This window comes from Pteropus vampyrus, unplaced genomic scaffold (genome assembly GCF_000151845.1).
Source record: "Pteropus vampyrus isolate Shadow unplaced genomic scaffold, Pvam_2.0 Scaffold21, whole genome shotgun sequence".
Classification (NCBI taxonomy): domain Eukaryota; kingdom Metazoa; phylum Chordata; class Mammalia; order Chiroptera; family Pteropodidae; genus Pteropus; species Pteropus vampyrus.
The window spans coordinates 3,915,316-3,921,555 of NW_011888802.1; the positions used below are offsets into that span (position 1 = coordinate 3,915,316).

Sequence of the window (6,240 nt, forward strand, 5' to 3'; positions counted from 1 at the left end):
TATCCTCTAGCAGGCTAGTGAAGCTTTATTCAAATGGCAACTCAACAGTATTCCTGGAAAGAGGGCAGAAACATGAAAGATATTTTAAGGCTTGGATTCAAACCTCACACATCGTTAATTATGATGCACTTATTGCCAAAACAAATCCAAAGGCTAACCCATATTCAAGTAAAACTCATTTTATTGATGGGAAGAGCTATAGCATCACAACACACACATATGTACACATGGGGAATAGTAGGGGATTGTGAACATTTTTGACTTTAAGATGGAGCACAATGTCTTATAACCAAAGGAGATTAATTGGGGTGTATCTTATTACTCTCTTGCCCAATAGTATTAGTTAAAAGAAAACTTCAGAAATCTAATGAAGACAAGACCACAAGGAATTTGACGCTGTATTTGATGCAGAATAGAAGTGATGGTCACATGTTTAGGTAAAGTCAATGTTACAGTCAAAGTGTTAGAAGATGCCAAGGGGAAATTTGAATGTGTAGTGGAAAAAGGCAGAAACGATTAGTAATTAGGCCAGCATATGGGGTAGGAAAAATGTGGAAACTATATTTATATTAGTATTTTGATCCCTGTTTTACTCCACAATCTTATACAAAAACATCATATGTGGCTAAGTAGGATTTGGCTGAGCTAAAATCAAAACACTTTAATATGGTTGTAGTTGGAACTTGGTGCTTCCTCTGAGTTAGAGACAACAACTTTAATATGGAAAAATCCAAGAGTGGATACTGAATGTTGATGTAGTAGAGTAGACGGAATATCTTCTTATTGTCCCTGAAGATTCATTCTGCACTTATCCCACCCTATACTTTCTAGAATGCTAAGTGTGCACTACCTTAACAGGTATCAATTACTTTCTGGTTTCTTATTTCTTATTTATTTTAGCCACAAGGAGCCTTGTTAGTAATCAGAGGGATGGGGGAATGGAAACTCATTTTTTTTAAGCTATCCTACTACACAAATCCCTTCTTCTAGGTCCATGCAGTTATTAATATACTTTGATTTCTTCAAAGTATATTAATACCACCACAGAGCACTGTGCAGGACATACAAGCTTGTTGACTTTAAATATAGCAATCAAGCTAGAGATGACATATTTGCCCACGATTATTGTACAGATTTTGCACAAGATCAAAATGGCAATGATGTTTTTTAGCATGTATTTTGCTATAATTTCCAAAATATCTCTATTATTATGGATATTTCACTTAAAAGTTCTCAGAAAAATATATATTTTTGACATCAGTGAGATTAAATAGTTGAAGTAGGAATAAAAGACACCATGCAAAATGATTAACCATTGCCATGTTTGCTCTTTCCTTGGCTTTCAGTGGAATGCTGCTCAGATTTTTTTTTTTTTTTTTAATGTAGAGAGATTGGTGGAGTTTTATTTACTTTATTACTTCCGGCTTCATATTCTTTGAGAGGTGCTTTTAGGACCATTATTTTCCTCAGCTCTGGCCACATGCTCTGAGTTGCATCTATTATTTTTTCATGTTCTTGGATTGGAAGAATCAATATAGTTAAAATGCTCTTATTACCTAAAGCATTATGCAGATTTAATACAATCCTCATCAAAATCCCATCAGCTTTTTTTAAAGAAATAGAACAAAAAATCATCAGATTTGTATGGAAACACAGAAGACCCCAAATAGCCAAAGCCATTCTGAGATAAAAGAACAAGGCTGGAGGTATCACACTGTCCAACTTCAAACTGTATTACAAAGTGACAATAATCAAAATAGCATGGTATTGGCAGAAAAACAGACACACAGACCAATGGAATAGAATTTGAGAGTCCAGAAGTAAACTCCTGTGTATATGGGCAAACAATGTTTGACAAAGGAGCCAAAACATACAATGGAGAAAGTCTTTTCCATAAATGATGCTGGGAAAACTGGAAAGCGACATGCAAAAGAAACAATAAAATACTATTATTGTTGATGCAAATATATAATACAAGTAGAAAAAGTCAATGTAGTTAGTAAAACAAGTATCACTGGAACCTGATTTAGAATGTATATAGAATAAATATTTTAATTTAAAAAAGTGTAGCTACTTAAAAAATACATTTTTATAAACTACTACATAATATGTTGTACTTTGACTTTATCTTATGTAAATTTAATCACCATATATTCCGAAAAAGAATGTATCAGAAATGAAGAAATCAAAGTATAAATAGGTTAAGCAGCTGTTTTCTATGCAATAAAGACCAAATTTCTATAAGCTCAAATTAACTTTTGTTATGGAGTAGAACATTTGATTTGCCAAACACTTTCTCTTATACCTAATTACTGTACTCTACACATTAAGTCTAAATTGTAATATTAAAAGGAATGGAACACAACATTATTTGGCATGAGAATATTAAGTAAAGACTAATTTTTAAAATTAGGCTTGTTTGTAATGTAACAATTTAAGTTATGTACTCTTCAATATTATATTATTTAAATATCTTACTCTTTTCTTGATTATCAACGAATAGGTTGGACGAATGTTTTCAACAGTATTGTTAAATTGAAGCAGTACTGGGTTCCATTGCCTCCTCACACTCTCTCAAGAAAAAAACACATTTGCTTTTATTCTTACCTGATGTTCTCATAAAAGTTTTAGCACTTTAATTTCATTTTCCTAATTATTTTGTTCTTTGGAAATTCATCAACTTTTTGAAAATATTGAAATCTAATTTAATTTAACCTTCTTCACTAAATACTTGATTACATTCACCAATTAAAAGGAAAATATTTGAGCATGTAGTTTAGTTTATGGTAAATTCAGTTTATTGAATAGATGAGGAATTTTCAAATTTTCTATTTCTTATAATTTTAATTTTGCTAAGTTCTAATTTTCCAGAAATTTAACCATTTTGAATTCATTAGCATAAACATTATTATGTTTCACCACTTATGACCTTTTAATGCCTATAGTATATGTAGAATAATTATTCTTTTGTTAGAATGAGCATATATTGAAGAATCATTAAAGATGATAAAATTCAGAAAGCAAATTAATTAGGCTTCTAAAATATATGTGTGAAGGTAAATTCTATAGGTAAGGATTGTGGCTAGAATGAAAACTGCAATAAAATAATTTTTGGTTGTTAATGTTGTTTTTAGATTCCATTCTGTTGTTTTAAATGTCTAAAAATTGTGAAAATGCTTTTGAGAAAGATTAGGGAGAACTAAAAGACAGAAAATGAAACATTTCTTTCATTTGAACATGAAGGAAAAGAAAAACACAAGGAGAAAGATTGGTTTATAGATTTTAGTGAATCTTTTCTCTGAATGGTTTATGTTTTCTAAAAATAGATGGGGAAGTTATCTGCTGAGAGTGAACAGGAGGAAAAACAAAAAATTCATGACTATGTAGAGAGTGCAGAATCTTAGAAATTCTAGAAATACTAACATGACTAGCATTGCATTGCATTTTAAATGACTAGTTGAGAAGAACAACCTTGATCTATAGAGGCACTTATAGTTGTCAAGAACAGTGAAGTATGTGAAATTTTACACTACTTTCTCACTAACAACTTAGCCTGCTATTCATAATGATAGTAAAAAACCTGAGAAGCTTGGATCAGAGACAACAGACAGTTTATTAATCACAGTACAGCAGTAGTCAGAACGTCCATATTCGTGCCTGTTCTTACATGCCCATTTCACAGGGTGATGCAAAGAGGACTACTTGATGCCTGCGCATGCAGTGCATTGAATTACAGTAGAGAAACAATATGCTTTGGGGAAATGATTCTTTTATTATAGATAATCGGCTTTACCTTTGCTCAGAGTGTGATTATATGTATTATACTAGACAACAAGCGAACCAGCTCTAGTCAGAGTGAGACATTCTTTATAATCTTCCAACACTGTTGGCTATGTAACTATTACTGTAAAAATAGTGTGGAACAAAGAAAGTCACTGCATCTACTCAAAAGACATACAGGAAGATGAGAGAAACATGCTTATAACTCAGTCAAATGAACTTCCAATGCTTTTAGCCTACTCACTATTCTATATGGTCAAAGCTTATCTAAATTTACATCTAAAATGGATGTGTTTTCCTATATGTAAATTATGCCTCAATAAACTGGAGATTAAAAGCACTTGGCAAAAGTTGCGTTTAAGGATGAGATTGAAAGAATTGTAGAGTCATTCCTTGAGCTTTAGGCTTGGGAAAAAGAATGGAAAATTTAGGAAAAAATGGAACCCTTGTGAAGAGAAAAATGAACTCGATTGTGTCTAGATGACAACTGTAATCAGTAGATATGTGTAGGCTAATACACTTACATATATTTTTTCACATGTTTGCGGTGATGCAGGTGTGAACAAACTTACTACATGGCCAGTCATATAAAGTATAGCACATAGAGTTATGTCCAGTACATAATACTTGATAATGATAATAAATGACTCTTATTGGTTTAAGTATGTACTATACTATACTGTTTGTCATTATTTTAGTGTACTTTATCTAATTTAAAAAATGAAGTTTTCTGTAAAACAGTGTATTCTGTTACACCAGCAGCAGCCTCATGCATCTCCTGTTTACCCCTTCTCTTGATTGCATCATTTTCTCTTGTGCTTGATTTAATCTTGGGTTGTTTTGTTCATTTTGGCCCTTAAGAATACAAAATCCATTGTTGCCAGTAAGATTCCACATTGAATTATGGACATAGAAATAAAATTAAAAGTGATTAAGGACTATGAAGGTGAAAAATTAGTGATGGTTATTGCTCCCCAGTCAGGCATGTTTCATTCCATCATATTTACAATTTTGAAGAACAAGAACAAAGTGACAAAAGCTGTTAAAGAATCTGCTTCATTGAAGGCAATGAAACTAATAAAAATTTGATAAGGGCCTTTGTGAAGAAACCTGGGTTGAAGAATAGACAGAAAAGAATCCTTCAGCATCATGACAGTCATGACCAAAGGAAGAAATTTGTGCTATTGAAAGAAAAGGCCAGATCCACCTATGATGTTGAATTTACACACAGCTCTGGATGGTTTAAGCAATCCAAGAATCGTTATTCATTACATAATGTAAAAATGATTGGTAAGTCTGTGGGTGATAATGTGAGAGCAGCTGAAGAATTTTGGAGAACTCTAGATGAGCTGATTTTCATGGAAAATTATTTTTCACATAAAATATTCAATGTGGATGAAACAAATGCCTAAAAGGACTTTCATCTATAAGGGGGTCAAGTTCATGCCATGTTTCAAGGCTTTTAAGGATAGGGTAACAGTCTTCTTTGGGGGCAGTGTTGCAAACTACAATTTGAAACCTTTGTGATCTGGCATAGTGAAAACTCCAAGACCTTCAGATGTTATTAATAAGCATATACCAGCAGTATACTACAAGAGAAATAAGAAGTTACAGATGACTCAGTTCTTTCAAGATGCTCTTCTGAATTGTTATGTCAGGAAAATGGATAAGTAGTGTTTAGAGAATAAAATACCTTATGAGATTTTGCTTTTTATTGAGAATGCTTCCTGACATCTTCCTTTTATTGGTGATCTTCATCCCAATATCAAAGTGGTGTTTCTCCCTTCAAAACCACCTCTTTGATCCAACCAGTGGATCAATGATTTCTAGCAGGTTTTTTTTTTTTTTTTCAGCACCTGATCTTCCTAGGTGGTTTCCCATCCAAGTGGTAACCAGGTCTGACCCTGCTTAGCTTCTGAGATCAGATGGGATCAGACTTGTTCAGGGCGGCATGGCCGTAGACTATAGCAGTTTTTAAGGCTTACAACCTGAGGAGGGTCTTTGCCCAGGCCATTGCTACAACTGAAGAAGACACTGAGAAGACACTGATATATTCTGGAAGAATTACGATATCTCTGACTGTATCATGAACCTCGCTAGGCTTGGGGTGATGTCACCAAGGAGGCATCATGTATAAAGGCACCTGGAAGGAGACACTCAGGAGGTTTGTCCATGACTTCAAAGGATTCACCAAGGGCAAGGAGGTTGCAAGAATCAACAGGACTGTGGTTGAGATAGCAAACAACTTTAACCTGAATGCAGATGGAGATGAATTGAGGATTCCTTGAGGAGGTTCCTGAGGAATTGACTAAGAAAGAGTGGTTAGAACTGGAACAGAGACACAAAGCTGAAGAATAGTCAAGAGAAAAGAAAACTGCAAGAGAAGAAAAAGAACCCCACAAAAATCCAGTGAAAGGTTTAGCAAAAGCAGACCTCAATAAGTTCCTTAAAAACTTCGAA

General features: G+C 33.5%; 1 pseudogene; it reads right to left on the reverse strand.

The window, feature by feature from the left end:
• Positions 1-5,624: 5,624 nt before the first annotated feature.
• LOC111736687 lies at positions 5,625-5,743 on the reverse strand (annotated as a pseudogene).
• Between the last annotated feature and the right edge of the window lie 497 nt (positions 5,744-6,240).